Source organism: Aphidius gifuensis, linkage group LG2, assembly GCF_014905175.1.
Source record: "Aphidius gifuensis isolate YNYX2018 linkage group LG2, ASM1490517v1, whole genome shotgun sequence".
NCBI lineage: Eukaryota > Metazoa > Arthropoda > Insecta > Hymenoptera > Braconidae > Aphidius > Aphidius gifuensis.
In genome coordinates, this window is record NC_057789.1 from 27,359,423 (window position 1) to 27,378,679 (window position 19,257).

At 24.7% G+C, this 19,257-nt stretch overlaps 1 protein-coding gene across 1 annotated transcript in view; it reads left to right on the forward strand.

Moving 5' to 3' along the window:
- LOC122849995 (headcase protein) overlaps window positions 1–19,257 on the forward strand; it is an 81,005-nt gene that overhangs the window by 43,217 nt on the left and 18,531 nt on the right. The window lies entirely within an intron of this gene.

Genomic DNA, 19,257 nt, shown 5'->3' on the forward strand with positions numbered 1-19,257 from the left:
GTCGAGTAAAACTATTATCCTCATGATTTTGACCGTTTATTAAGACCGGGTCTTGCGTGATATTTAATTATCCGTTGACTCACTCATGTTGTCTGGCAATTAATGTAATAATCAACAATTTAATTGAGCCCTGTATGATTCTTCAAAGAAAATTAAAAAATTAAAAAAAAACTTGGCAAACAAAATCATCAAAGTCATATTTAAAAATATATCTAAATAAATTAAAATTCATTTAAAATTATAAATAATTAATTTGGATTATTTATTAAATATTTAAAAAATAAAAAAACATTATACATTGATGCCTTTGGCCACGTTTTTTAACATGTGGGTCACGTGAGAGAGTTTGTAAAAGGTCTGGGGGTCGTTGAATAAATTTTACCAATATAAGCCTATTGCATAAATGCAGTGCATTGACCAAGACAAAAGTGTGACGAATACATTCAAAAAAAAAAAAAAAAAAACAGCTATAAAACACCGAAATGAGTATCAACATAAAAAAAAAAATAAATAAATAAATGAAGAGAAACAAAATGAAAAAAAAAAAAATAATAATAAAAAGGGAGTATAAACGAAGTCTTTCCAGACAAGTTTTTCACGTCATACATAAACGAGTCATTTATTTCTTTGTCGTGGGAAGAAAAGCGTTTGTAGAGCATATAACATAACAAGAGAAACAGAATCATGACATCAAAAACGTGTATGTATGTTTTACCTCGTGACCGCTTTTGTCGCGTCTTCAATCAACATTTTTATTTGTAGATTATTTATAAAAAAATATATATAAAACTACTTGGATAAGACAGAATATTTAATAGGCAAATGAAAAAAAAAAAAAAATTAGTCAATTATCCGATTTCTATATGTGCCAATATATGCTATATTTATTTGACAGTAAATACTTGAAAAAGTTGTACAGAATAATTGACGAGACATATAGAAAGTGTACCAAGTGCAAGAGCTTATCCAGTCCAATATCCTTTGAACTTGGGTAATACTACCGTTGTTCCCACATTCACTTAAATTTTTTTTTTCAAATATATATATGAGAAATAAAAAAACAATCAAATTTAAGAAGGGGAAAAACATCTGCGAGTCCGGGTTCTCAAGCCTTGAGGGTCTTCTTCACAAAGAAAACTATATAGACGAAAAAAAAATAAATAAATAAAAATATATGATTATTTTTAACATGCGTTATCATAATATTTTTATTTAATTTTATTATATTTTTAAATAATTATTTCATACAGTCATGTGTATATATTTTTTTTTTCATATGTAATTTTTCAAAGATTTTTGTCGCGTTTTATTTGATTTTTTTTTTTTGTGATGAGAATATTCTTTATGCCACTGAATTTCATAGATGGCCTTGGGCACATTTATATACCCTAGCAAGTTATAAATCTGTCTTCTTTCATGTTGTGTATTTGTGGCCTCCCTGTGCTTAAAGTCATCACTCTCGTGACCCACACGCAATCAGCACTCTTTCAAGGCCCTCACCACTTTGCAGCTATATGTATTATAAAAATATATAAATGTTTTAGATGACTGCTGCGAATAATTTTACACACAGATAAATGTTCGTTCTGTCTATGGAGTCTTTTATTTAATTTTTTCTCATTTAAAGTCTTGTGTCTTTTTCTCCTCCTACTTTGTCTTTTTAATTTTATATTCAATATAACTGTATTTATATTTACATTGATTAAAATTTATTATTGGAAATATTAAAAATATAATTATTAAAATATTTTAAGAAAATTGTAATCGTTTTCTTTTTTTTTTTTTTTGTTAACGGTATAATATTGATTTATTTTTTTTTTTTTTAAATTTAAAACTAATCAATTTTTGAAAATATTTAATTAACTTGTTTTTTATTTTAAACAAAAGTTTTTTTTTTTATATTATAAAGACGTGTGCTCTCTTATTTTTAATTCAATTTTTTTTTTTTTTTTATATGAATTATTATTTTCCAAGTTTGCTAAACTTCCCCCCTGCCATGTCAAATTTAATACAGAGAAAAGTTATAACGTCGTCTACATCGTCTACGTGATGTCGACGTCATATACACTTTTTTTTTTTTTTTTATTATTTTAAATTTATTTATTTTTCCTTTGCAATTGCACACTGCACCATTGGTTTGCCAATCCGTTGGGGCCATTGGCCTCCTAGTCTTGTCTTTCACTCGTTGTAACAACCACTACTTCAAATGTCTTATTATAAATATCATCACTCAACAATATATACTTGATACTCAATAATAAAATGATTAAATTTAAAAAATTAAAAAACAACAAGTTTTAATACATGTATATTAATTTGTATTTTTTTTTTTCCTAATTTATTATTTTTAATTTTATAAATTTTACCTTGAATTATATGGGACAAAGTTATTCAACTTTTGGCCTTTAATTAATCTCATACTTTCCAAAGATGCGAAAGCCACTTCTTACATTTGTAAAACCGGCTTTCAGTAACTTTTGTATTTTTTTTTTTTTTTAATATATAAATTTATTTAAAGGAAATATAATGATAATAAATATTTTTTTTTTTTATATTATGTGAATGTTTGCAGCAGTATTTATGTTTTTATAAATGAAAATTTATTACCAATATAATATTATGAGAAATTATTTAAAAAATTTTTCATTTTGTATTTAAAAAAATTTGAATAATAATATTTAATTAATTATTATTAAATTTAAATAGTCAATTTTATTTATTTCATTTAATTTTATCTATCAAATTATCTATTTTTATTTTGAGCTTTACACTGTAAAATAATTTTATAAATTTCTTTATATACAGTTGCAGTGACTTAAAAAAAATTTATATAATCAATTCAAGTATTATTATATCTTGCATCTGTTATCTTATTTTTTTTTTTTAACCAACTCGTTCGATCTTTGGGTTATTCACATGATTGGGTATGTGGTCTGTCCCCTGAGTACACATTATACACAGGGGATCACGTGTCGAGTATATATATATTTTATAATAATGATATATATATACAACTACTTATTTATATATACGGATATATATATTGTCGTTAAAATATAGTCACATCCGTTCAATTCAAGCGGAAACTATTAGACGAAAATGGATATAAAACGATAAAAATGTCAAAATTAAATTCATTGTTTCTTACTATATATTTATATATACTTTTTTGCATTAATTAAATTTTCTATTTTTATACTAGTGTGTGATATTATTTAAGTCATAAGACTATCATCATTAGTGATAATGATAGTCAACGCCTCTTTGAAAAACGTTGGCGTTTAACTGTTCACAATCCGCACCTCTTACTGTTACGCCTTCGTCGTATTCAATTCATCTCTTTCCATTAACATTTTATCATATAAAATTTTCCTTTTTAATATCAATTTTTTTCGTCTTCTTCTTCATTAAGTACCCCCCTTTTTTCTTTTTTTAATCAGATTAGTTTAATTGACCGGTTTTAAATTGAACTAAACACAACCTATTTTATATTTTTAAAAATAATAAATATATTTCCTTTTTATTGCATAGCTATTTTTTTTTATTTTCATTTTATCGTGTATTTATAAATTTTGGTAAAATAAAAATTAACTTGAAAGACCACCAATGAATTATTTCAGTTGCGTTTAAAGACATAAGTCATGTCAGCTGTTTTAATTGCAAGTACACCTTCATCTCAAATGGTATGCTACAGAGAAATTTTTTTATTTATATTTTAACATTCATAAAACGCATACGTGTAGTAAATTCGTTGAATCACAAGATATTTATTTTTAAAATAAATGAATTTTTTTTTATTTATTTAAAATTAAAAATTAAAAAAATATAAAAAATATTTCTTGTTTATATTTATACATGATAATAAAAATATAATTAGTGCAATTTTTAAATTTAGATTTAAGTGAATGTCGGTGATTTTATCCCAATCGTTTATAAAAACTATATTATTCTGTTTTTTATTTTTTATATTTTTTTACTGTCGGTAAACAACTTGCCTCATTACTATATCACTCGTTGCATCTACACACTCTCTTCCTTTTTTTTTTTTTATCTTGTTCGTCCCCTTGACCGGAAAAAATGAATTCCCGCTATAAAACATGAAGGTCGCCATTGAATAAATAATAAAAATAAAAGCTCTCAGTGTGAAATAATATTTTTTAGATTAAAAAAAAATTTTTATTCTTGATAAAACTTATAATCTTATCAAATTTTACTTTCATAATATATAGTTTAAATATTTTATTTATAGTTTCATGTAGTTTTATTATTTCAACTATTTTTTTTCATCAAAATTCAACTGAATTTAGTAGATAGAATATTTATTTGACAGAAAAAAAATTAAATATATAAAAAGAGGTAAAAGCGATAACACGATAACAAATACGTGAATGGTTTTTTTTTTTTTTTGTCATGAATAAATGACAAGAGAATACAATAGGCATCATTGTGTCTGCTCAAACAAATCGATTGAGACTGATGCCACTTGGAGGCCATGGTGATAACTTGAAAGACATGCATTGAAATAAAGAACCTCACTCATGCAATAAAATTAAATTAAAAAAATATATAAATATTAAATATAAATGACTGATTTTCATTTTAAAAGTAAACAATTTTCTTTTTATATTTTTTAATAATTAAAATATCTTGTATGTTTTTTTTTTTTTAAATTAAAATACAGAAAAAAAATTTGTATAGCAAAAAAAGAAAATAAAAAAAAAGTACATCAATGAAAATAGAAATAAATTTTAAATGATTGTAAAAAAATAAAATAAATATTGAAAGATAAAAAAAAAAAAAAAAATGGCAAAAGATCAGTTACAAGCAATTTACTTTGTTACAGTACATTGAATTACAGTCTCTCCTCCTGTTTGTGAATAAAAGTCATTTGAATAAATGAAGTAATGCTATAAATTTCTTTATACAATTCAAAAAGATCAGTACTTTTTATTTAAAATATATTCTTATTTATAGATTTTATATTTATTCTTCAGACATTCTTTGTTCATTCTCATAAAATTCTATCCATGTGTGGATAGTGGATTTATAAAAAAATATTATTACAGCAAAAAAAAAACAAAATTGAATTTAGTAATTGTTATTTATTGTTGTTCAATCTTTAGAACAATTTTTCTGTGATATTTATTTGAATTAATTTATTGTTTTGTAATTGCTAAGTAATTGTTTATCTACTTATATTCATAATTTTGTTTTTCGTTTTTTTTTTTTTAATGTTTGGCTTCGTTTAAAAATTGGCTTTTTTAAATTTATTATTTCTTGTTTGGTTCTTTTTTTTAATTCTACTTCTTCATTTCTTGTTATTGTAATTTTACATTTTCTTCGTATAACGCCTGTGTGTACATTTATTTGTGATGACTGTCTGTTTGCACAGCTAGACTAACATTCACGTCACTCATTTAGGCGCCTCTTAGAAATATATTGCCAAAGTCATTATTAATTCTTTATTTTTTTTTTTAAATATAAATTACCAACTTGTTATTATTTTTATTCCCTCAAATTGTATTTGAAATATTTTTTTTTCTGAAGCCCATTAATTGAGTAGAATAATGCCTCAATGGTCAGCCATTCTATAATTTTTTTGTTTATGAAAAACATTAAAATCAGTAGAAGAATCAATATACGGTCAGACTTTTTGTAATTTTATTTTTCTCAGTGCTATTAACAAAGAATAAAATATATATGTTCATTAAATTCTTTCAACGCTCACGATTATTTTATATCGAACAATACACACACGCAAAAAATTTCACATGCGAAAAAATCATCAATTTATAAAATAAAAATAAATGTTGAAATAGAATTTTGAAATTACTTGGGTTTTTATAAATTTTCTAGAATGATTATATTTTTATTTACACAAGTGTTAATCCATCAATTTCAGCTCATGAAAAAATAAATAAATAAATAAAGTAAGCCTAAAATTTGACAAAGAATTTACACGCCAAAAATATCTAAGAATGATATAACGAATCTCATTCTCGAATAATATACTTTCCACAAATTAAATTTTTATTTTTAGTACAAATTTTTCTTCAAAGAGTAATGAATTTTATTTTTTAAAAAAAGAAAGTATAATATATACACGTAAATAAACTCTTGAAAATTTTGTTGCGTGTGGCCTCAGGAAAAGTATGAAAATTTTTTTGTAAAATAAAATAAAAAAACAAAGAAAAGAAAAAATAAACTTGATGATGAAGAAAAAAAAAAAAGTATATATTTAAGGAGAGTGTGGTTCAAAGACGGTTTCAGCTAATCTTGCTGTGACGCGTGACGAGGGGTGGCTTGTCATTTCCAACTTTCGTTTTAGGTAATTACCAAGGCATCCGTACCCAAAAGTGAACTCGAAAATTCTCAGTTAAAAGACAAAAAAGACAAAAAAAAATATAGACATATATATAAAAAGATAGAATACAAAAACAACGTCGAGTGCAATAACTGTCAGCTAAGGTCAGGGCTCAAGGGAACATTCCTGTAATATATCAGACAAGATAAGACAAGACAAAAAATATAAAAAAAAATAATATATATTTCATATATACTGGAGGGTTATCATCAGCAACTCCATCGTTCTTGATATCTTTTAGTTTTATGATATTGTCGAGTTCGACTATACACACACATTGTTCATGTGACTTGATAATGCAATTGTTTGATGCCATTGTCCATCAATAAATCACACGCCCCTGTAAATTAACAAAATAAAAATAGTAAATATACTATTGAATTAAAAATAATATCATTTGTTATTAATTATTAAATATAACGTACAAACTTTTTATTATCATTATCGTATTTTTTGTTTTTTTATCAATATCGATATGGGATGGCCAACCTTTGCCCTGTGGCATAAACAAATATATTTTTTTTAGCAAAACAGTAGTGTGAAAATAACCATGACAATAAAAAAAATGAAATAAGATACATGAAAAATACAAAGAGTAAAAACAGGAAACAATAGAGTGATGTCATCTGATGGCAGTAAATTTACATTTAAAAATGAAAAATAAAATGAAAAAAAAAAATAGCCAACCGTGTGATGCATGAAATACAAGATGAAAAAATTTTACAAAGAGGGTTGCTGAAGGTAAAAGCATATATACTTCTAATACAATCAAATATCTTGGGTTATATTATTCACTCCTCGTTCGTCGAGCACGTCTCAATGCCGACACAAAAAAAACAGCAAAAAAAAATAAATAAAAAATCATCCAGACTGAATTTTATCGAATTTTATTTTGCTTCAGATAAAAAAAACCTTTTACACTCATTGTACTGAGCGATAATTTCCATCCGTTTGTTTTCTCTTTTTTTTTTCTTTTCAGTTATACTTGATGACTCTCTTATCATTTAAAAAAAAAATGTAAAACAACAAAAAATAAAAAAAAACATAACGAATACTTGTATTATTTAAAAAAAAAAAATGAAAAAAATTCATGATAATAATTATTGTTATTTAATCACTGGGGAACACCAATGATTTTTCATGAATAAAACATGCGGGAGGGATACACGGTGTTGTACGCTCGAATTTGGGGTTCTTAATTTTTTTATATATATTTTTTTATTCTATCCAAAATAATACCCATCTTGCATACTGAATGATTAAGTGCATGCACCGGCAAATTGCAAATTCGAGCATCCGGAACAAGAGCGGACCAAGTGGAAAAAAAATAAATATATTTTTGTGTATGACTCTCCCATAATTCTTTTCTTCTGTCGTTACACACACTTTATATCGTTGAAAATTTCGTTTTTTTTTTATGTCAACATTTATATTAATAATGAATGCAAGTAACATGCGATTATTCATTTATTGTTGTTATTTTATTTATTTTTTTTAAAGATAGTGTGCTATTTTGTTTGCGTGCTGACATTAATTCGTGTCTTTTAACTTAACCATGATGTATCTACTAAAGAAATTTGTTTCCTGAAAGTTTTTGATTCACGTGGTGATTAATCCCTCCTTCCAAAAAAAAAAAAAGAATCTTTTATACGGTAATTTATTTTTTTTTTTTTAAACAAAAATTATGAGTAAATGTAGATATTTAATGATGAAAAATTTTGGTTTGAATAATTTGCATCAGACTGCATTGTCAAAAAAAAAAAAAAAAAATGCACATAACATACAAGCGATGATGACAACAACGTAATATCGTCATGGGATTTTGAATTTTGGCAAAAGGAAACGAATGGAACATCCTGCAAAATTAAATGCACAATTCTTCTGCCCCAAAAAAAAAAAAAAAAACTACGTAATTATTTCAAGTTATTAATGAAGAAAAAATAATAATAAGTTGGTAAAAATATATTTAAAAAACTTTAGCCAAGTTGTTCGACCATGAATCATGATGATGATAATAAACTTGTCTATATTATTCAGTATTATCAAACTTTTGAAAATTAAATTATACTTCAAAATGAGTGTTGTAAAGTTTATTTAGACAACATTGAAATATGACATAAGCAAACAATGTACTTCAAGTTTTGTTTGTTCAATTGAATATAGTTAATATCTATATATATATAGGCCTCTTGTGTTACAATTTTAAGCTGAGAATGACGTGAGAAGAGCACAAAGTACAAAATTTAATGCCAACAGTTGACGTTCAACGTCGACTAGATACTGTCACGTACAGACATCAGGACAAACCTGCTTTTGGGGTTGTTGTCCCAGCGAAATGACAATATACAAACCCATTGAAAATGATACAACAACTGAAGTTTGTATATATACATCAACGATATTTCCTCTATCAAGACCACTGTGTAAATATCCACAAAATATATATGAAAATAATATTTTCATAAAATCAGGAAATTGAATATCGCAAATTTATTTTGTTATTTTCAATTTTGATTGGCATTTATTAAATTTAATTTTCATATTACAATGAAAATTTCATATCCGAATTTCACGAAATAAAAGTAAATAAACTATTTTATAAATTAATTTAAATATTCATGATTGATATTGTAGTTATAAACTCAAATACAATAGAATTTGTGAATAATTTTAATTGGCTAAAAATTTTATTCACAACTTAATGTACCTTTCTTTTTTTTTTTTTTTTAGTGTATATAAAATTTTTTGTACATTGAGTTGGGCTTCGTTAACTCAAATCGGACTTTATTATATTGGCGCTTCTTTACAATGCAAATGTCTGAAAAAAAAAAATACACATACATAATAATAAAAATAAAAAAAGGTCGGTTAGAAGAGGGGCCCTCACCAATTAATTTTATTACCCTACAAAGCCACGAATTTTTTTTTTTTGCTTACAACCCTTTTTCTCGCATTTGAAACGAAAGAAAAAGGGTTGTCAAATGTATATCTTCATAGAAAGTCTAACGAATAAGTCAATTTCATGGTCATGACTTGGAAACTTTTAAGAAAAATGACTTTCTTCAAGATTTTAGTGCTGAAAAATTTTTTCTTCTTCATTGTATCATCAAATATTTCAAAGGAAAAAAAATCAGTAGTAAAAATGAATTAATAATAATAATTATTATTATTATTTTGTAATTATGAGACTTGAAAAAAGTCAATTCCATCTTCAATTTGATACGTGACTCAATTTCAAGTGAATAACATTTTTAAAAATATTTTTCCAACAAGGATATATCCACAATGATAAAAAAAAAAAATTTATCTCTTTCACATATTTCGATAAAATAGATAATAAAAAAAATTTTCATTACATACTCATTTTTTCGTTTACATTCCAAACTTATATTCACTCGATTTGAGCCAAAAAATTCTCATTTATGTCGGAAAAAAAAAGAAATAAAATAACATAGAGTAAAAAAGTATTTTATGAACACAACAGATAAAAAAAAAAAAGGGAAAACTTTTGTCTACTCAAAAATATAATATAAAAATAAAAATAAAAAACATATACTATTCTCGTTATATTTATCCCCGAGTTTTCAAGTTGGAATTACGGATTTTGGCATAGTGAAAAGCAGAAAACCAGAATATACATTACGCTTAACATCCCTCTCAAGAGTTTGGGGAATGAGGAATGGTAGTTGAGTCATATACAACACAAAATATATGGTCTACATACATAGTTCATTCGGAGTGAGATTTTGGAGTTTATTGGTATTTGAGGGTTGAGATATACAAGTTTTAAAGACACACTCTTGTGAACTTGAATAACATGCGTAAAGTTTGTACATATAATACCACACTGAATTTTCGTAAATATATAAAGGGAAAATTACTCGGAAAACAGATAGACATGATCAAATAAATTTTACTATTTCATTTCAAGACTTGAAATACATGATAAAATAATTTTAACAAAATAAAATCCAATTTTTTAGCATATATTTTATTTAAAAAAACATGCTATTATAAAAACCACAAAATTAAAAGTTCCAGGTGTCAAAAAAATAACACTTATTCTTCAGCTTTTATAATATCAAAAAAAAATTTAATTTTGCATCGAGTTATCTGCTCGTATTTCATAGTTTAAAAAGGATAAAAAAAAAAAAGACATTCTTTACATTTTTTTTTTTTTTTTGATAATTTATGAAAGTCTTGAAATGAAGTATAAGGCGAATGGTATACGTTATAAAGCTTTCGTATTTTTTTTCATGGTTTCATTACCAATGTAATCGAAAATTTTTTTATCGCCAAGGTCTCTAGAGAAGTAACGACCCGTGCAAGACTATTCACAAATAAAAAAAAAAAAAAAAATAACCCAGGGGGTTGTAAACGCAACCCGGGTAAAATGTCTATATAGATACATCTATCCACGTAACAGAGTTGGTAATGAAATTTAAAAGCACCCTCCGGAAGCTCAACAGAGACGCTCTGTGTATAAAGAAGTGTGCCTCTGTGGATGAGAAAGAAGTAAAGAGGGTGATATATATATTCAAGAGAAGGGGAAGAACACCCCATTAGCAATAAACCAGGTACCTAAAGTCGTCTATACAGCTTCTAACATTATTTTATTTTTTTATTTTTTTTTTAGTACCATCTATAAATCCAATATTTAACAATTAAATTTATAAAAAATTTACTATCAAAATTTTATTTTAATTTTTTCTTTTATAAATTTAATATATTATTATTATTTTAATAAATATATATTTTACAAAATCAGTACTAGTTGTATCATAAATTTTCATGACCAGATTTAGCCATAAAAATTTCTCTCGGTAATTTTCAACAGCCGTTATATTTTCACTCCCTATTTTTGCTATATAGATATATTTTTTTTTTTCTTCATTGTTTAAACGATTTATCCAATTTAAAAGTTTTCACGCTCGACTATTAAGACCACCATGACTCGATTCATTAATGTCATTGTGTATACACGAAAAATACCATAACGAAAAGTCTTAATGTTTTTTAAAAAAGAGAGAGGATGAGGGGAGAGAGAGAGAGAAAACAGAATAAAATGAAAATTTGCTAATTTACAAGCTAAAATTGAGGTACGTTAACAACTTTTGATTGTACAATGTTAACACAAACAGTGTTGGCATTAGTAAAGTAATAACGAGATATTTTATTATGATTTTTATATATATATATTTTTTTTGTTTCTCTTTTACTGTATTAAATGTGCCTCAAGAGTCTCAGAAATACCATCATTAGATAAAATGAAAGTGTCCACTTGTACCTTATGGCACATTAACAGAGGTTAGATATTTTTTTTAAATAAAAAAACAATAAAATTTTGTCATTCTCCAAGTATCACGTACATCCCAAACCATATACTTAATTTTTTATTAAAAAAAAAAAAAAAACAATGTAATAAACTCAGAATCTTTAAAGTAATTTTCTAATTATTTTAAATTACAACTGCTGCTATAATAAATATATTGATTATCATTAGATTCAACTAGCTGTAGTAATAAATCCTAGTTAAAACTTTTACCAAGTAAAAAAAAAAAAAAGTTGTACAACTTTAGACGTTGTTGTTATTTCTCTTTCACAAATGTCACACATGATTAATGGTTTTTTTTTTTTTTTTTTGTTGTTGTTTAAAACTGTCCCCATAAACACACCGTTATCCTAACATTCAAATGATAATATTTATTTTTTACTTGATTATTTTGAACAAATAACAAAAGTAGTTTTATATATACACATACAGAAATCCAATTCACATGTAAATTGTTGATCGTTGGGTTATTTTAGCTTTACCCTTGGGATGTTAATACAAGAGATATGCAAATATCACTAATTACTAGTAGCAGTGGGATTACACAAATGGTATCTTTCAACCCTGTTACTTTCTTATATTCATTTTATTATTATTTCTATGTCTTTAAATTCGCTTGGGCGCAACAAAATTCACTGTGATACTAACATAAACACACACATCAATGACAATCCCCCAAGCTCTTTGTTTGACGTAATAATATAACTATGTATATGTTAATTATATGCAATATTCAAAATAATCTTTCTTAAAACTTTAACTAAGTCAATTCGTTGGTTTTATCCTAAGATTTTAATCCATTATCAAGTATTCACTTGATGTAATCACCATCATTCACTCAACTTAACTATTTTCACATTATATAATTTTAATTATTATATTTTTCATTGTAATTATAAATCATTCATTTAACAAAAAATGAAGAAATAATAAGAGTGTGCTCGGGTGGAAGTTTAATCAATCATATTTGACACGCGTGCTTTTTTTTCACGGACTTATATTAAAAATTTATTTATCAACTGACTCACCTGACAACGTAAACAACACCGATCGTCGTATATATCGTGTTAAAAACTCATTTTAGCGTGTGCGGAAAATAAAAAAAAATAATACCTATATTTTGTTTAAATTGTTTGTCCTCTATGGTATATTGTAATCGATAAAAAAATAAAATAATAAAAAAAAATTCTTCCCTTTCCTGGTTAATGGTAAATTAGTAGACTTCTTGGAAAAAAAAAAAAAAAATTTAGGGGTGCGTGTTATTATTTATATATTTTTTTTTTATATATATTGAAAGCTCATTTACCTTTTATGATTATTTTTATTCATTTTTTTTTGACCAGTGTAATTTAAATTACAAGATTAATATTTAATTAGCGAAAATTATAGTGATGCATCGTGCAGTTGACGAGATATTATTTAAAGTTGAAAAAATAATTATTTTATTTTATAAAGTTGGTGATAAATATTGAGGTTGTTTTTTTATTTTATTCTTGAGATAAGAGAACATACGTTGAATGATTTTGATCAAGGGTCAGCGTAAATTAGGAGAAACTATTTTCATTACTGTGCAATTTTTTATTTTCTTTTTTTTTCTTAGAGATTCTTGGGATTTTACAAGTCAGGGGTTAAGAAAATCATGGGGTTTGTCCATTTGGAATAAAGAATATATGTGTAAGCAGAATAGCAAGATAAGGGTCAGATATTCCCCTTTTTGAAAGACGTCAACTGATATTTTGTGGGGTCTTTTCACACAGTTGATCATTGCTCTAATGATACTTGCAAATTTGTGACTTTTGATCACTGACATGTTTTTTTTATTTTTCACATATATATATTTAACTTTTTAATTTGACAAAAAAGTCGAGAAAAAAATTTAAGCGGATATTATATTATGAATTAATTTTGGCATTAAAAAAATTGAAATGATAACTTGACTTCGTTAAGGCATTTATCAAGATTGGTATCATATCAGCAAAAAGATCTAGAATCACATATACCTGTTCATCACACACTCACTTTTTTATTTTGCTTGTTTTTTTATTTAAAAATAAACTGGCTCACCTGTTGCTATATCTTTTGCATCTTAAATCGTAAAATAAATGAAAGGATGGGGTTGTTTGTAACATGAGGAACGAATTGGTAGATTAAAAAGTGATGGAGATTAATGACATTGCAAAGAAGATTCTAACCTTTATATAAAATAATAATTCAAGTTTTTTTTTTTTTATTTTGATCAATGATCATCAAATATATGTAGCTTATGTTTTCATATTATTATAATTACATTTCATTTATTTTTTTTTGATTGTTGAATTTGAGGGTAGTCAATTTGTTTTTTTTTTTTCCATCAAATAAATCACTCTCTCATGATAATAACAATAACAAAGACAATAATATAAAAAAAATATTATTTTATCTGTAAATTACGTTTGGGTCATTCACTTTCGCCAATTTGTATTTGACACGAAAGGGTATTCCTTAAAAAATAAAATAACAACCCATACGTGTTTTGAAGTATATACACAAATGTTAAAAAAAAAAAACGTGGGTGTTGTGAAACGATTTTCGTAATCGGGCTCTATAATTTATTACGGTCATGTATATAAGATACCCCGTAAAAATTGCATGTCACAAAATGCTTTTTTCGTATCATCTTTTTGTTGCTCCAATCGACTCTAATTATCCTGTTGATAATTTTTTTTTTAAATATTCTCAATAAACAAGTCAAATAATTTGTCTTGATATTTAAAATTTTTCTCTTTTAAAATTGGATAGCCATCTTCATTGATCAACAACATATTCCAAAAATAATTCTGTCAATTAATTTGAAAATTGAAAAAGAATATGATGATGAATCGACAGGTCATTATGAAAAATAATATATATTACAATATTGATTTGGAATGATGATGATTTGCTTTTTTTAATTTTTTTATTTTCGGTTATTTAAAAATATCCTGTGTGTGTGGGATGTTGTTGTTGTGTACGGTGAGCAAGTTTGGATAAGTCTCTTGCGTGATACATGGACATGAGAACTATAATAAAATCAACGTGCTTAAAAAAAAAATTAAAAAATAAAAACGTTGGCGTGTGGGTCGCCATGGCAGACAGGGAGTGCCACTCTGAACAAATCCAAAAAGAGGATCAAGCAAAAAAAGACAAGAAAAAACACTTTTTTTTTTAAATAAAAAAAAAAAGAAAAATTTTACTTGTATGCATGCACATATTCATATAAATTTAAAATTTTATTTTTTCTCACCTGTCCACTCCTTTACGCGACTCTTGGCTTTTAGTGCTTTCTAGACTTCACCTTTTTTTTTATTTCAAATTTTATCTTTGTCTCTTCATCCAGAAAATTTTCTTTGTAATTGATTACTTGCTTTTTTATTTTAATATAAATTTTTATATCATTTTCTTTTTGATATACATTTTATATATTTTTAATTAAATTAATTTTATTATTATTATTAAAAAAAAAAGAAAAAAAAAAATTCTGTATATTTTTTTTAGCTTAAATAATTGTCATTCAATTAAATATTTCAGAAGACGAGTATTTTTAAATTTGGTAATTTATCATTTTTAATTAAAATATGAGTGGCTTTAATTTAATTAATTTCATTTTTTTTTTTTTTTCTATTAATTCTTTTTATGCCAGTCTGGAACGTCAATTACCATCAAGTCTTGCTGGTTTCATTTATTTTTATTTGGTTAATTTTGTTTATTTTTTTTTTCGTTTCACTGGAGTGGAATATTATTTACCTCATTCTGTGTCATTCTCAGAATTAATAAAAGCTCTTGAATATACTTTTTGTCAATAGACTTATATATATGTTGAAAATTAATTTATTGAAATAATCAAATGTCCTGCATGAATGAATAATTCAATTTTTTTTTTCTTAGTTAAGACCGTTAATTTCTCAATTTGTTTATAAATAAATAAAATTTATATTTTCATTAAATAGTTCAATGAAATTTACAATTATATTATTCAATAATAAATGATAATAAATTACAGGAAGTTGATCACATAAATAGCTGCAATAAATTCAAAGCGAGAAATTATTCACGCGTGCTATATATTCTTTGTTTTATTGACGACTGGTTTTATTTATTTATTTTTTGACTTTGTATTTATTAAGTGTGCAGACAAGACCAGGTCTGACCAAACGTAAAAAGTCTTGTTTAAGAAAAAATGAAAACCAAACTCGTTCTACTTCCGTTGAACTCATTTCAATCAAAATCAAAAGACTTTTAGAGCATGAAAGTGAGCTTCAATATTGTTGTTAAGTATATTACAAGAATGCTACTTTGTTGCAAGTTGAACATATTTCATTATACATTTTAACTTCCGATCCATGTAAGCGTAAGATTTATATAGCTGAGCAATTTATATGATTGCTACCTTGTTGAATATAATGAAACTCTTTCAAGTCTCAGCTACTTATTATTATTAAAAATTTATGTATTATTAACGATTGATAATTTATCTATATTTAAAATTTAAATTTACAAGTATTTTTTTCAACTGAACAATATTATTATGAGAGAAAAAATATTCCATAAAATTATGAAATAAATTATTTATAAATTTTATAATTAACAGATAATTATATATATTTTTTTGGGATAGTTTATTTTGATGTATACCGGTTTTGAAATGAGCTATTTAATTTATGTGACATTGATTGTCGATTGCCGAGATCGAGAAATATTTCGATCATATAAAAGTTAAAAATAAAAATAAAAAGTTAATAAACTAGTTGCTTGGAGTATTTAAACTATTTTCTGTATATCCTTTAAACTCATCATAAATTTTAATAAGGCTAAAAAAAATTCCATTTTATCCTCAACAACATATTTACATTTTTAAAAGTTAGTCAGGAAAACTTCAGCATTGTGGTTTTGTGGTATTAAAGCGGTAACATGTAAAAATAAAATATTAAAAATAATAATATATAAATAAAAACAAGTGTTGTAAATACAAAAAAACAGGAAAAAAAAATGCATTCGTGGTCAAAGATATTTTTAAAAAAATAATAAATTAAAATGAGATAAAGAAAATATAAAATTACATAAAGACTATGAAAAATATCAACATTTTCAATGTGACACACGTTGTCATAAAAAATATTATAAATAATTTATAAATGCGTATATGTGGTTGATGAAAAAAAAAAAAATAATTTTAATTTGAGCCAACTTTGTGACTTTAAATAAATACGAGTTCGTGAAGTTCAAAATACATTTAACAAAAAATATATATCTATATCAGGTGGTTATAAATTCACAGTTATTTTATTTTATTTTTTTTTTTTTTGCAACCCCTCGTCATAGGTAACGAGTCTAGCACTCTCAGCAAAGTGAAAAAAAAAATTATAATAAAACGAAAAAAAGGAAATTAAAAAAAATAACTCGGAGCTTGCTGAATGCATTATAAAAAAGCGCTGGATGAAAAATAAAAAAGGAAAAATAAAAGCACAAGACGTTAAAAGAGCAAAAGAAGAAAAAAATAAAAATAAAAAAAATGTATAAGGGTAAAAGGCTTAAGATTTTCTAGGCGCGATCAACCAAACTGAAACGATCTTACTTTTCATAAATTTCACGTTTATATTTTTATAACTTTTCACGGATAACCTTGGACTTTTTTCATAAATTTTTAAAATCATTGTAGTACATAACCACAAGACGAGAGTAAAAACGACATTTTTTATCACCGATTATCATAAAAGTATATGCATACAGTAAAAAAAAAAATTGAAAAACTTATTTATTCAATGATTTAATATTATTATTTTTTATAGATAAAGAAATTTTCTTTTGAAAATTTAATTTTCATTTTTCTGAATATATATTAAATTTAAGAAATTCATGTGGTTTTTCTAAAAAATAGATTAAGCTTTTTACATAATTTAGTTGAATTTATTTGTTACTTGTTTAAATTAAAAATCAAAAAAACAATGAATAATATTTATAAAATAAAGAGACAGTCAAATTTGGCATGCATGTTAATTTTTTTATTTGTTTTTGAGTCGATTGTTATTATAGTCAGGTCACCTTGCCACTTGTCCATCATGAAAATACGTATTATTCTAAATCAACATGATGAAAATAAAAAAAAAAAACAATGACAATGTCATTTAGATAAATAACAAATTTAAAAAAACAAAATTCTAAAGTTTTCAATTTTGGCAGATAGACTTAACAAAAAAAATATTTGCATTATTGTATAAATAATATAAAATATAAACTTGAAATTTTTCAGTTTTATATTAAAAAAGTTTTACTTCAAAAATTTTATATTAAAACAAAAAAAAAAAAATTGTATTTATGATTTTTCCAGTGTTAAATTTCTGCATGACTGCGTTAACATGAACCATAAATGATTTGAAATGTCACCATTAAAATTTCCCACATTATTATTTTTTTTACAAACGCATAAACACATTATTTTTTTTTTTTTATTTCTTTCACAGCATTAGTTTTTATATGCAAAGCAATAATACGACTTGTAGATATATATTTCAACGAAAAATGAAAAATAAAAATAGGGACTTTCAAATTCTTTTTAACATGTCGCTGTTACACGAAGGAAGTACAGCCATTTAAAAAGTGGGTGGAGGGAGACAGAAAAAAAAAAAAAAAGATATTTTTTATTACCGATAGACTTTTCAACGCATCAGTTAACACACATATATTAAAAAATAAAAATAAAAACTGTAATAAAAGATGAAAAAAAAAAACAGCCTGATAAATAACAAAAAAAAAAATATTACTTTTGGTTTCAATTTAAATTTTCTTTATTAGCTTCATATCATATGTTGTTTTATTTATTTTCTCACTGGTTATTTTTGTTTCTCAACGGAAATAATTACGAGATAGAAAAAAAATTATGTCACACATATGGTGCATGGAAAATACATATACTATAATAGTCATCTTCTGGCTGTCTTTAATTTAACTCCCTATTTTTTTTTTTTTTTTTTATAATATATTTATCACGTTATGTATTTTTCGGTATGCAATTTATTCTCATCTATGTATAAATTAGTTAATTTTCTTTATTCTCATTCTGTCATACAATTTTTCATAGAAAAAAAATAAAATCTCTCGTTTTTTTCTTTATGCCCTTTATTACTTGTATATTTGGTTTGTTGTTTTCATATTCCCAAGACAATAAAATGGGTAGATTTAACGTTTGAATGAAAAAATGAAAAAAATAAATAAATAACTCCCCTAGTATTTTTTCCAATGTATCATTTTCTTTGTTTGCCTCAAGGACTTTATCCATCTTTTTATTTTTTCATTCTCTTTTCCAAATTCACCTCTCGAGTATATAATAATTTGAGAATCTGACAAATCGAGACAAATAAGTCGTTGAATTTGTGAAGAAGGGTCCATCGCTTATATATATATTTTTTTTTAAATAAAAAAAGCAAAAAAAGGAAAAAAAAAATGTGCACGAAAAAGAAGCTTGATGAAAAAGTCAATAAAATATGTTACCTTAAATAGATGTATTTTTTTTTATGTTTTTAATTTATTAACTTTGATAAAGGATATT